A 15392-nucleotide genomic window follows, 5' to 3' on the forward strand; every position below is an offset into this window, starting at 1 on the left:
CAAACACAGGTTGTAGCTAGAGAGTGGCTTCAGCAGGCCTTCAGTGAGACCTTCTGGTCTGAGCCAGTACAGTCCTAGTAGAGGTGGCCACAGGGGTGAATGCTCACTCCACCTCCAGCTCCGGGTGGCTCAGAATAGAGAGACTCCATTCATTTCAGAGGAAGTAATGGAAGAGAACAAGAGTCTGCCTGGTAATCCAGAGCATTCTTCTGGATCTCATCCAAGACCATCATGGCAGTACCTCTATGAGTCTAAGAACCACAGGGTTATGGAGTTGTGTGTGTGTAGGGGTGGGGGGCGGGGTGGTGCTTAAAGTAAATACAACTTAGACAAAAATACCCACATCCTTTCAAATATCTGGAAAGCCTTCCCAGAAGGATGGGTACAGACAAGCCCAGACTAAGACGACTATAATAAATACTTAACTCCTCAATGCCCAGACACTGAAGAACATTGGCAAGCATCAAGGACATCCAGGAAAACATGACCTCACCAAGTGAATTAAATAAGGCACCACAGACTAATCCTGGAGAAACAGAGATATGTGACCTTTTAGATAGACACTTTAAAATAACTATGTTGAGGAAATTCAAAGAAATTCAAGATAACACAGAGAAGGAATTCATAATTCTATCAGGTAAGTTTAACAAATAGATTAAAATAATTTAAAAGAATCAAGCAGAAATTCTGTGGCTGAAAAGTGCAATTCACATGCTGAAGAATGCATCAGAGAAATTTAATAGCAGAATTGATCAAGCAGAAGAAAGAATTAGTGAGCTTGAAGGCAGGCTATTTGAAAATACACAGAGGAGACAAAAGAAAAAAGAATAAAAAAACAACAGAGCATGCCTATAGAACCTATTAATAGAAAATAATCTCAAAAGGAAAAACTTTCATTGGCCTTAAACTGCTTTAAGTAGAGAAAGAGATAGGGATAGAAAGTTTATTAAACAGAATAATAACAGAGAACTTCCCAAACCTTAGAAATATATCAACATGTAAGTACAAGAAGGTTATAGAACACCTCCAGTCATTTAATAATTGAGTTCCCACAGGTCAAGGATAAAGAAAGGATCTTAAAAGCAGCAAGAGAAAAGAAACAACAGAGTATTGTAATAGAGTTACAATACATCTCGCAACAGACTTTTCAGTGGAATACTTATAAGTCAGGAGAGAGTGGCATATCATATTTAAGGTGCTGAAGGAAAAAGAAAAAAAAAAAACTTCTACCCTCTAAGAGTATATCTGGTGAAAATGTCCTTCAAAATGAAGGAGAAATAAAGAGCTTCCTAGACAAAAGCTGAGAGAGTTGATTCACACCAGACCTTTCCTATAAGAAATACTAAAGGGAGTACTTCAATCAGAAAGAAAAGGATATTAATGAGTAATAAGAAATCAACTGAAGATACAAAACTCAATGGTAACAGTAAACACAAAGAAAAACACAGAATATTATAATAGAATCTTATAACCATAATGTGTAAACTATTCTTTTTTTTTTTTTTTTTTGAGACAGAGTCTCACTCTGTCACCCAGGCTGGAGTGCAGTGGCCCCATCTCAGCTCACTGCAAGCTCCGCCTCCTGGGTTCACGCCATTCTCTGCCTCAGCCTCCTGAGTAGCTGGGACTACAGGCGCCCGCCACCTCGCCTGGCTAGTTTTTTGTATTTTTAGTAGAGACGGGGTTTCACCGTGTTAGCCAGGATGGTCTCGATCTCTTGACCTCGTGATCCTCCCGTCTCGGCCTCCTAAAGTGCTGGGATTACAGGCTTGAGCCACCGTGCCTGGCCAGTGTAAACTATTCTTAAATAGAAAGACTAAACAATGAACCAATCAAAAATAATAACTACAACAACTTTTCAAGACATAGACAGTATAATAAGATATAAATAGAAACAAAAAAGAGTTAAAAAGCAGAAGGACAAAGTTAAAGTGTAGTCTTTACTAGTTTTCTCTTTGTTTATGCAAGGAGTGTTAAGTTACTATCAGCTTAAAATAATGGGTTATAATAGTATTTGAAAGCCTCATGTTAACCTCAAACCAAAAAATATACAATGAATACACAAAAAATAAACAGCAAGAAACTATACGATGTTACCACAGAAAATCACCTTCACTAAAAGGAAGACAAGAGGGTAAGAAAGAAGGAAGAAAATAATACAAAACAACCAGATAACAAATAACAAAATGTCAGGAGTAAGTCCTTACTTATCAATAATAACACTGAATGTAATTAACTAAACTCTCCCATCAAAAAACATACAGTGGCTGAATGGATTAAAAAACAAGAACCTATGATCTGTTGCCTATAAGAAACACACTTAACCTATTAAGACACACATATACTAAAAATAAAGGAATGGGAAAAGATATTCCATACCAACAGAAACACCAAAAAAAAGGCAGAAGTAGCTATACTTCTATAACACAAAGTAGACTTCAAGACAAAAATCTGTAATAAGAGACAAAGAAGGTCACTACATAATGATAAAGCAGATAGTTCAGCAAGAGGAGATGAGAATTGTAAATATGTATGCACTCAACACTGGAGCACCCAGGTATATAATGCAAATATTATTAGAGCTAGAGAGACAGATATAAGCCCCAATACAATAATAGCTGGAGACTTCAACACCCCACTTTCAGCACTGGACAGATTTCCCAAGCAGAAAGTCTACACAGAAACATTGAATTTCATGTGCACTATGGACCAAATGGACCTAATAGATATTTACCGAAAATTTCATCCAATGGCTGCAGAAGATGCATTCTTTTCCCCAGCACATGAATCCTTTGCAAGGATAGACAATATGTTAGTTCAGAATACAAGTCTTAAAACTTGAATTGAAATTGAAATATCAAGCATAATCTTTAACCACAGTGGAACAGAAGTAGAAATCAATAACAAGAGGAATTTTGGAAACTATAAAATACATATACATTAAACAGTATGCTTGTGAATGATCAGTAGGTGAATGAAAATATTAAGAAGAAAATCAAAAATTTGTTTGAAACAAGTGATAATGGAAACACAACATACCAGAACCTATGGGATGTAGCAAAAGCAGTACTAAGAGGTAAGTTTATAGCTCTAAGTCCCTACATCAGAAAGGAAGAAAAGCTTCAAATAACCACACAATACATCTTAAAAAAACTAGAAAAGCAAAAGTAAATGTAATCCAAAAATAGTAGAAGAAAGTAAATAGTAAAGATTTGAGCCAAAATAAATGAAGTTGAAATGAAGAAAATAGAAAAGATCACGGAACAAGTGTTTTTTTTTTTTTTTGAAAAGTTAAACAAAACTTACAAATCTTAAGCTAGACTAAGACAAAAAGGAGAAGCTCCAAATAAAATCAGTGATGAAAAAGGAGACATTACAACTGATATTGAGAAATTCAAAGGTTTATTGGTGGCTACTATTAGTAAATGTGAGCCAAAACATTGGAAAATCTAGAAGAAATGGACAAACTCCTAGAAACATACAACCTGCTAAGAATGAGCCATGAAGAAATCCAAAACCTGAACAGACTAATGACAGTTTAAAATATTGAAGTCACAATAAAAAAATCATGCAATTAAAAAAAAGCCAGGATCAGCAGTTGCACTGCTGAATTCTACCAAACATTTAAAGAAAAACTAATACCAATCCTACTCAAACTATTCCAAAAAATAGAGGAGGAAGGAATACTTCCTAACTCATTCTAGGAGGTCAATGTTATCTTGATACCAAAACCAGTAAAAGGCACATCAAATAAAAAAAAAAAAAAGAAGGAAGGAAGGAAGGAAAGAAGGAAGGAAGGAAGGAAGGAAGGAAGGAAGGAAGGAAGGAAGGAAAGAAAGAAAACTGCAGGTCAATATATCTGATAAATATTGACAAATATTTATCAAATTACTAGCAAACTGAGTTCAACAGTACATTGAAAAAAAATCGTTCATCATGACCAAGTGGGATTTATCCCTGAGATGCAAGAATGTTTCAATATATGCAAATAAATCAATGTGATACATCATATCAACAGAATGAAGGACAAAAACTATATGATCAGTTTGATACTAAAAAAGCATTTAATAAAATTCAACATCTATTCATGATAAAAACCCTCAAAATATTGGGTATAGAAAGAATACACCTCAACATAATAAAAGTCATATATGACAGAGCCACAGCTAGTATCATACTGAATGGGAAAAACCTGAAACCCTTTTCTCTAAAATCTGGAACACAGTAAGGATGCCCACTTTCACCACTGTTATTCAATTTAGTACTGGAAGTCCTAGCTAGAGCAATCAGACAACAGGAAGAAATAAAGGACATCCAAATGGGAAAGCAAGAAGTCAAATTATCTTTGTTTGCAGATGATATGATCTTATATTTTGAAAAGCCTACAAACTCCACCAAAAAAAGTATTATTACTGAAAAAACAAATTCAGTAAAGTTGCAGAATACAAAGCTAACATATAAAAAGTAGTAGCATTTCTATATGCCAACAGTGAACAATCTGAAAAAGAAATGTCAAAAAAGTAATCTCATTTACAATAGACACACATAAAATTAAATATCTAGGAATTAACCAAAGAAGCAAAAGATCTCTATTATGGAAACGGTAAAACAATGATGAAAGATATTGAAGAGGCCACCAAAAAAGGAACATATTTCATATTCATGAACTGAAAGAATCAGTTTTGTTCAAATGTACATACTACCCAAAGAAATCTACAGATTTCAATGCAATCCCTATCAAAATGCCAATGACATTCTTCACAGAAATAGAAAAGAAAAATCCTAAAATTGATGAGGAAAAGACCCAGAGTAGCCAAAGTTATCCTAAGCAAAAAGAGCAAAACTGGAGAAATCACATTACCTAACTTCAACTTATACTACACAGCTATGGTAACCAAAACAACATGATACTGGCATAAAAACAGACACATTGACCAATGGAACAGAATTGAGAACTCAGAAACAAATCTACCCACCTATAATGAACTCATTTTTGGAAAAAGTGCCAAGAATATATACTGGGGAAAAGACAATCTCTTCAATAAATTGTGCTGAGAAAACTGGATGTCCATATTTAGAAGAATGAAGCGAGACCCCCATGTCTTGCTCTATACAAAAATCAAATATAAATGAATGAAATACTTAAATCTAAGACCTCAAACTGTGAAATTACTACCAGAAAACATTGGGGGGAATCTCCAAGAGACTGGTCTGGGAAAAAATTTATTGAGTGGTAATACCCCATAAGAACAGGCAACCAAAGCAAAAATTGACATATGGAATCAGATCAAGTTAAAAAGCTTCCACACAGCAAAGTTAACAATCATCAAAGTGAGAAAACAACACATAGAATGGTAGAAAATATGTATAAACTACCATCTAACAAGGGGTTAATAACCAGAATACACAATGGGCTCAAACAACTCTATAGGAAAAAAATCTGATAATCCAATTAAAAACTGGGCAAAAGATTTGAATAGATATTTCTCAAAGGAAACATACAAAAGGCAAATAGGCATATAAAAATGTGCTCAACATCAGTGGTCATCAGAGAAATGTAAATCAAAACTACAATGATATATAATCTCATCTTAGATAAAATAGTTTAAATCCAAAAGATAGGTAATAACAAATGCCGGCAAAGTTGTGGAGAAAAGAGAACCCTCAAACACTGTTTGTGGTAACGTAAATTAGTACAACCACTATGGAGAACAAAGTGGAAGTTCCTCAAAAAAACTAAAAATAAAGCTACCATATGATCTAGCAATCCCACTGCTGGGTATATGCCCCCCAAAAAAGGAAATCAGTATATCGAAAAGATATCTACACTTTCATGTTTGTTGCAGCACTGTTTAAATAGCCAAAATTTGGTTAAGTGTCCATTAATGAAGGAATAAATAGAATGTGTTTAGTATTCAGCCATAATAAAGAATGAGATCCTGTCATTTGCAACAACATGGATGGAACTGGAGCTCATTATGCTAAGTGAAGTAAGCCAGGCCAAAAAGGCAAACGTCACATGTTCTTACTTATTTATGGGATCTAAAAATCAAAGAATTGAACTCATGGAGATAGACAGCAGAAAGATAGTTTCTGGAGGCTGTGAACGGAAGGGTCGCGTCAGGGCAGATGGGGTGATTAATTGGTACAAAAAAATAAAAATAATAAATAAGACCTACTATTTGACAGCACAACAGGGTGACTTTAGTACATAATAACCTAATTGTGCATTTTAAAATAACTAAAAGTATATAATCAGATTGTAACACAAAACATAAATGCTTGAGCAGATGGATACACCATTTTGCATGATGTGATTATTATGCATTGCATATCTGTACCACAGCATCTCATGTACACCATCAATATATACACCTACTATGTGCCCACAAAAATTTAAATTAAAAAATTAATTTAAAAATGCATTATGAGTGAGTAAGGTTTATTCCTGAGATTCTGGTTTAACAATCAGACAATAAGTCTAAAGCCTTAAGACTTTAGAAAAAAAAGCAGTTGATTGAAAATTAATCAATTAAATTCACCATGTTATTTAACCACATAATATCTCAATAGATGCAGAAAAAGTATTTTACAAAATCTAATAGTCTTTTCCTCATAAATTTTCTCAGCAGTGTACAGAGGGACATTTCTTCAACATGATGAAGGACGTCTACAAAAAACAACAGCTAACATCACATGTAATGGGGAAAAATTGTATATTTTCCCCTTAAATTCAGTAACAAAGCACTTCCTTTCACCATTGTGGTGATTGTACTTAGTGCCGTAAGGCCAGAAAACATGATGACAGGCATCTGTCTTAGAAGGCAAGCAATAAAACTGTCTTTACTCACAGACTACATGTTTATCTATGTATAAAGCCTATAAAATCTACAAAAGCTGCTAGAATCAACAAGTGACTTCAGTCAGCTTGCAGATTACAAGCTATATATTTAAAAATCTATTGTTTTAATATATGTGCAATAAAAATCAGAAATTAATATAAAAATTGCATGATATATTAAACATAGAAGTATAAATCAAATAAGAGATACACAAGACTTGAACACTGAATGCTATAAACATTACTAGTAGAAGTTAAGGAAAATCTAAATAAATGGAGAGATATGTCATATTGATTCATCAAAATATTCAATATGTAAGATATCAATTCTCCCCAAATTGATCTATAGATTCAATGCAATCCCAATTACAATTCTAACACAATTATTTGTAGAAATTGACAAGATGATTCTAAAATAAATATGAAAATATGAAGCATGTAAAATAGCCAAAACAATTTTGAAAAAAAATAAAATGAAGAACATATACTATCAATATTAAAACTTATCACAGAGCTGCAGTAATCAAGACAGTATGATATTCATGTAAAGATATATAAATAGATCAATAGAATTGTATAGAGTTCAGAAATACATCCAGATATATATGGTTAAATTGATATTTGACAAAGTTTTAAAGATGACTTAGTGTGGAAAAGACAGTCTTTTCAAACTTTTTTGAGGAATAATTGACATATAAAAAGTTGATTATCTCAATAGATGCAGAAAAGGCTTTTGACAAAATTCAACAGCCCTTCATGCTAAAAACGCTCAATAAATTCGGTATTGGTGGAACGTACCTCAAAATAATAAGAGCTATTTATGACAAACCCACAGCCAATATCATACTGAATGGGCAAAAACTGGAAGCATTCCCTTTGAAAACTGGCACAAGACAGGGATGCCCTCTCTCACCACTCCTATTCAATATAGTGTTGGAAGTTCTGGCTAGGGCAATCAGGCAAGAGAAAGAAATAAACGGTATTCAATTAGGAAAAGAAGAAGTCAAATTGTCCCTGTTTGCAGATGACATGATTATATATTTAGAAAACCCCATTGTCTCAGCGCAAAATCTCCTTAAGCTGATAAGCAACTTAAGCAAAGTCTCAGGATACAAAATTAATGTGCAAAAATCACAAGCATTCTTATACACCAGTAACAGACAAACAGAGAGCCAAATCCTGAATGAACTTCCATTCACAATTGCTTCAAAGAGAATAAAATACCTAGGAATCCAACTTACAAGGGATGTAAAGGACTTCTTCAAGGAGAACTACAAACCACTGCTCAGTGAAATCAAAGAGGACACAAACAAATGGAAGAACATACCATGCTCATGGATAGGAAGAATCAATATCATGAAAATGGCCATACTGCCCAAGGTTATTTATAGATTCAATGCCATCCCCATCAAGCTACCAATGACTTTCTTCACAGAATTGGAAAAATCTGCTTTAAAGTTCATATGGAACCAAAAAAGAGCCCGCATTGCTAAGACAAGCCTAAGTAAAAGAACAAAGCTGGAGGCATCATGCTACCTGACTTCAAACTATACTACAAGGCTACAGTAACCAAAACAGCATGGTACTGGTACCAAAACAGAGATATAGACCAATGGAACAGAACAGAGTCCTCAGAAATACCACACATCTACAGCCATCTGATCTTTGACAAACCTGAGAGAAACAAGAAATGGGGAAAAGATTCCCTATTTAATAAATGGTGCTGGGAAAATTGGCTAGCCATAAGTAGAAAGCTGAAACTGGATCCTTTCCTTACTCCTTATATGAAAATTAATTCAAGATGGATTAGAGACTTAAATGTTAGACCTAATACCATAAAAACCCTAGAAGAAAACCTAGGTAGTACCATTCAGGACATAGGCATGGGCAAGGACTTCATGTCTAAAACACCAAAAGCAACAGCAGCAAAAGCCAAAATTTACAAATGGGATCTCATTAAACTAAAGAGCTTCTGCACAGCAAAAGAAACTACCATCAGAGTGAACAGGCAACCTACAGAATGGGAGAAAATTTTTGAAATCTACTCATCTGACAAAGGGCTAATATCCAGAATCTACAAAGAACTCAAACAAATTTACAAGAAAAAAACAAACAACCCCATCAAAAAGTGGGCAAAGGATATGAACAGACATTTCTCAAAAGAAGACATCCATACAGCCAACAGACACATGAAAAAATGCTCATCATCACTGGCCATCAGAGAAATGCAAATCAAAACCACAATGAGATACCATCTCACACCAATTAGAATGGCAATCATTAAAAAGTCAGGAAACAACAGGTGCTGGAGAGGATGTGGAGAAATAGGAACACTTTTACACTGTTGGTGGGATTGTAAACTAGTTCAACCATTATGGAAAAGAGTAATGCAATTCCTCAAGGATCTAGAACTAGATGTACCATATGACCCAGCCATCCCACTACTGGGTATATACCCAAAGGATTATAAATCATGCTGCTATAAAGACACATGCACACATATGTTTATTGCGGCACTATTCACAATAGCAAAGACTTGGAATCAACCCAAATGTCCATCAGTGACAGACTGGATTAAGAAAATGTGGCACATATACACCATGGAATATTACGCAGCCATAAAAAAGGATGAGTTTGTGTCCTTTGTAGGGACATGGATGCAGCTGGAAACCATCATTCTTAGCAAACTGTCACAAGAACAGAAAACCAAACACCGCATGTTCTCACTCATAGGTGGGAACTGAACAATGAGATCACTTGGACTCAGGAAGGGGAACATCACACACTGGGGCCTATCATGGGGAGGGGGGAGGGGGGAGGGATTGCATTGGGAGTTATACCTGATATAAATGATGAAGTGATGGGAGCTGACGAGTTGATGGGTGCAGCACACCAACATGGCACAAGTATACATATGTAACAAACCTGCACATTATGCACATGTACCCTAGTACTTAAAGTATAATAAAAAAAAAGTTGTACAAAATTAGTGTATACATATTGTGCATAAGTATATACCCATGAAACTATCATCATCATCAAGACCATAAACATATCCATCGCCTCCCAAAGTTCCCTTTTGCTCTCTTTATTATCATTATTGGTTTGTTTCTAATTGAAAACTTTAAATATTTAAAGTTTGTTATTGTCAATTAGGCCTTAATAAACTTGTTTAAAACTTGAATAAAGATGATTATTCTCTAGAAAAGTTTAATTTAAGAATGACTTTGGAAAGTAAGAAAGAGTGGGTTTAAAAAAAGCTTTAAACAAATAGGGTATATTGCATGATGCTGGGGTAATTTCAACAGCAGCATCATGCAATATACCCATATAACAAACTTGCACATGTACCCCTGTATCTAAAATAAAAGTAGAAATTTTTTTAAAAAAGAAATGAGTAAAAAAAAGATGGCAAAAAGAAAGCAATTTACAACATCATAGGAAAGAAGAAACAATTAATTTTAACAAAGTGTGACACTTGTATACTAAAAACTGCAAAAGAACAAATTGGACCTCTACCTCACACTATCCACAAAAATTAATTATTAATTTAAAATGGACGATAGTTCTAAGTGTGAGAGCAAAAACTATAAAATTCCTAGAAGGAAATACAGGAGTAAATTTTCATAACCTTGGGTTAGGCAATGGTTTCCTAAATATAACACCAAAATCACAATGACAAAAGACAAAAACTCGGTAGACTGCACTTCGACAAAAACAAAAACATAAAACAAACAAATGAACAAACAAAAAACTTAGGCTTCAAAGGAAACCATCAAGGAGATGAAAAGACAACCCATAGACTGGAAGAAAATATCTGCAAATCTTATTTGTGGTAATGGACTTTTATAAGGAATATGTAGAGCACTTCCACAACTCAACAATAAAAAAGACCAAAAAAAAGTTAATGGGCAAATTATTTGAATGACCTTTTCTCCAAAGAATATATACACATGAGCAATAACACGTGAATAGATATTCAACATCATTAGTAATCAGGGAAATGTAAATCAAAACCATAGTGAGGTACCACTTCACATCTACTAGAATGATTATAATCAAAAAGACAGAAAATAACAGGTGACAACAAAGATTATCGAGAAGTTAGAACTCTCATATGTTGTTTGTGAGATTGTAAAATGGTGCAACAACTTTGCATAAGAGTTTGTCAGTTCTTGAATATGCTAAAGATATACCATACGATGCAGCAATTCCACCCCAGGTATCTACCCATGAAATATTAAAATATATGTTCATACAAAAACTTGTAATCAAAGTTCTTTGCTGTATTGTCAAAAATAGCTGAAAACTGGAAATTTTAGCTGTTCATCAACTGATGAGTAGGTAAACAAATGTTCATCAGCTGATGAGTAGGTAAACAAAATGTTCATCAACTATTGAGCAGCTAAACAAAATTTTGACACATGCACGTGTATGTTCACCACAGTAGCAAAGACATGGAATCAACCTAAATGCCATTAAAGGTAGACTGGATGAAGAAAATGTGATATATATATATATATATATACACATACACACAATTACAATGTATGATGTGTGTGTGTATATATATATATATATATTTCTCTTTTTTATTATACTTTAAGTTCTAGGGTACATGTGCACAACGTGCAGGTTTGTTACATATGTATACCTGTGCCATATTGGTGTGCTGCACCCATTAACTCATCATTTACATTAGGTATATCTCCTAATGCTATCCCTCCTCCCTACCCCCTCCCCACAATAGGACCCGGTGGTGTGTGATGTTCCCCTTCCTGTGTCCAAGTGATCTCATTGTTCAATTCCTACCTATGAGTGAGAACATGTGGTATTTGGTTTTCTGTTCTTGCAATAGTTTGCTGAGAATGGTTTCCAGCTGCATCCCTGTCCCTACAAAGGACACAAACTCATCCTTTTTTATGGCTGCATAGTATTCCATGGTGTATATGTGCCACATTTTCTTAATCCAGTGTGTCACTGATGGACATTTGGGTTGATTCCAAGTCTTTGCTATTGTAAATAGTGCCACAATAAACATACATGTGCATGTGTCTTTATAGCGCATGACTTATAATCCTTTGGGTATATCCCCAGTAATGGGATGGCTGGATCAAATGGTATTTCTAGTTCTAGATCCTCAAGGAATTGCCACACTGTTTTCCACAATGGTTGAACTAGTTTACAGTCCCACCAACAGTGTAACAGTGTTCCTATTTCTCCACATCCTCTCCAGCACCTGTTGTTTCCTGATTTTTTAATGATCGACATTCTAACTGGTTTGTCAAAGATCAGATGGCTGTAGATGTGTGGTATTATTTCTGAGGACTCTGTTCTGTTCCATTGGTCTATATCTCTCTTTTGGTACCAGTACCATGCTGTTTGGGTTACTGTAGACTCATAGTATAGCTTGAAGTCAGGTAGCGTGATGCCTCCAGCTTTGCTCTTTTGGCTTAGGATTGCCTTGGCAATGCGGGCTCTTTTTTGGTTCCATATGAACTTTAAAGCAGTTTTTTCCAATTCTGTGAAGAAACTCATTGGTAGCTTGATGGGGATGGCATTGAATCTATAAATAACCTTGGGCAGTATGGCCATTTTCATGATATTGATTCTTCCTATCCATGGGCATGGTATGTTCTTCCATTTTTTTGTGTTCTCTTTTATTTCACTGAGCAGTGGTTTGTAGTTCTCCTTGAAGAGGTCCTTCACATCCCGTGTAAGTTGGATTCTTAGGTATTTTATTCTCTTTGAAGCTATTGTGATTGGGAATTCATTCATGATTTGGCTCTCTGTGTGTTACTGGTGTATAAGAATGCTTGTGATTTTTGCACATTGATTTTGTATCCTGAGACTTTGCTGAAGTTGCTTATCAGCTTAAGGAGATTTTGGGCTGAGACAATGGGGTTTTCTAAATATACAATCATGTCATCTGCAAACAGGACAATTTGACTTCTTCTTTTCCTAATTGAATACCGTTTATTTCTTTCTCTTGCCTGATTGCCCTAGCCAGAACTTCCAACACTATATTGAATAGGAGTGGTGAGAGAGGGCATCCCTGTCTTGTGCCAGTTTTCAAAGGGAATGCTTCCAGTTTTTGCCCATTCAGTATGATATTGGCTGTGGGTTTGTCATAAATAGCTCTTATTATTTTGAGATACGTTCCATCAATACCAAATTTATTGAGAGTTTTTAGCATGAAGGGCTGTTGAATTTTTTCAATGGCCTTTTCTGAATCTACTGAGATAATCATGTGGTTTTTGTCTTTGATTCTGTTTATATGCTGGATTATGTTTATTGATTTGCATATGTTGAACCAGTCTTGCATCCCAGGGATGAAGCCCACTTGATCATGGTGGATAAGCTTTTTGATGTGCTGCTGGTTTCGGTTTGCCAGTATTTTATTGAGGATTTTTGCATCAATGTTTATCAGGGATATTGGTCTAAAATTCTCTTTTTTGTTGTATCTCTGCCAGGCTTTGGTATCAGGATGATGTTGGCCTCGTAAAATGGCTTAGGGAGGATTCCCTCTTTTTCTATTGATTGGAATACTTTCAGAAGGAATGGTACCAACTCCTCCTTGTACCTCTGGTAGAATTTGGCTGTGAATCCGTCTGGTCCTGGACTTTTTTTTGGTTGGTAGGCTATTAATTATTGCCTCAATTTCAGAGCCTGCTATTGGTCTATTCAGGGATTCAACTTCTTCCTGGTTTAGTCTTGGGAGAGTGTAAGTGTCCAGGAAATTATCCAGTTCTTCTAGGTTTTCTAGTTTATTTGCATAGAGGTGTTTATAGTATTCTCTGATGGTATTTTGTATTTCTGTGGGGTTGGTGGTGATATCCTCTTTATCATTTTTTATTGCATCTATTTGATTCTTCTCTCTCTTCTTCTTTATTAGTCTAGCTAGCAGTCTATCAATTTGTTGATCTTTTCAAAAAACCAGTTCCTGGATACATTGCTTTTTTGGAGGGATTTTTGTGTCTCTATCTCCTTCAGTTCTGCTCTGATCTTAGTTATTTCTTGCCTTCTGCTAGCTTTTATATGTGTTTGCGCTTGCTTTTCTAGTTCTTTTAATTGTGATGTTAGGGTGTCAATTTTAGATCTTTCCTGCTTTCTCTTGTGGGCATTTAGTGCTATAAATTTCCCTCTACACACAGCTTTAAATGTGTCCCAGAGATTCTGGTATGTTGTATCTTTGTTCTCATCGGTTTCAAAGAACATCTTTATTTCTGCCTTTATTTTGTTATGTACCCAGAAGTCATTCAGGAGCAGGTTGTTCAGTTTCCATGTAGTTGAGTGGTTTTGATCGAGTTTCTTAGTCCTCAGTTCTAGTTTGATTGCACTGTGGTCTGAGAGACAGTTTGTTATAATTCCTGTTCTTTTCCATTTGCTGAGGAGTGCTTTACTTCCAACTATTTGGTCAATTTTGGAATAAGTGGGATATGGTGCTTAGAAGAATACATATTCTGTTGGTTTTGGGTGGAGAGTTCTGCAGATATCTATTAGGTCCGCTTGGTGCAGAGTTGAGTAACAATCCTTGTTAACTTTCTGTCTTGTTGATCTGTCTAATGTTGACAGTGGGGTGATAAAGTCTCCCCTTATTATTGTATGGGAGTCTAAGTCTCTTTGTAAGTCTCTAAGGACATGCTTTATGAATCTGCGTCCTTCTGTATTGGATGCATATATATTTAGGATTGTTAGCTCTTCCTGATGAATTGATCTCTTTACCATTATGTAATGGCCTTCTTTGTCTCTTTTGATCTTTGATGGCTTAAAGTCTGTTTTTTCAGAGACTAGGATTGCAACCCCTGTTTTTTTTTTTTGTTTTCCATTTGCTTGGTAGATCATCCTCCATCCCTTTATTTTGAGCCTATGTGTGTCTATGCATGTGAGATGGGTCTCCTGAATACAGCAAACTGATGGGTCTTGACTCTTTATCCAACTTGCCAGTCTGTGTCTTTTAATTGGAGCATTTACTCCATTTACATTTGAGGTTAATATTGTTATGTGTGAACTTGATCCTGTCATTATGATATTAGCTGGTTATTTTGGTCGTTAGTTGATGCAGTTTCTTCTTACCATCGATGGACTTTACATTTTGGCATGCTTTTGCAATGGCTGGTACCAGTTGTTCCTTTCCATGTTCAGTGCTTCCTTCAGGATCTCTTGTAGGGCAGGCCTGGTGGTGACAAAATCTCTAAGCATTTGCTTGTGTGTAAAGGAATTTATTTCTCCTTCACTTATGAAACTTAGTTTGGCTGGATATGAAATTCTGGGTTTAAAATTCTTTTCTTTAAGAATGTTGAATATTAGCCCCCACTTCTTCTGTCTTGGAGTGTTTCTGCCGAGAGATCTGCTGTTAGTCTGATGGGCTTTCCTTTGTGGGTAACCCGACCTTTCTCTCTGGCTGTCCTTAACATTTTTTCCTTCATTTCAACTTTGGTGAATCTGACAACTATGTGTCTTGGAGTTGCTCTTCTCTAGGCGTATCTTTGTGGCATTCTCCGTATTTCATGAATTTGGATGTTGGCCTGCCTTACTAGGTTGGTGAAGC

The 15392-nt window shown here is 35.4% G+C and overlaps 1 protein-coding gene and 1 long non-coding RNA gene across 4 annotated transcripts in view; one reads left to right on the top strand and one right to left on the bottom strand.

The window, feature by feature from the left end:
- IQCM (IQ motif containing M) overlaps window positions 1–15392 on the bottom strand; it is a 499469-nt gene that overhangs the window by 106026 nt on the left and 378051 nt on the right. The gene's annotated exons all lie outside the window — the stretch shown is intronic.
- On the top strand, window positions 1819–2274 carry LOC117086007. Its single transcript, XR_004438173.1, has 2 exons — window positions 1819–2001; window positions 2123–2274. It is a non-coding gene; the product is annotated as an uncharacterized LOC117086007 (long non-coding RNA).

This window comes from Trachypithecus francoisi, unplaced genomic scaffold (genome assembly GCF_009764315.1).
Source record: "Trachypithecus francoisi isolate TF-2019V2 unplaced genomic scaffold, Tfra_2.0 Lachesis_group1, whole genome shotgun sequence".
NCBI classification, from domain to species: domain Eukaryota; kingdom Metazoa; phylum Chordata; class Mammalia; order Primates; family Cercopithecidae; genus Trachypithecus; species Trachypithecus francoisi.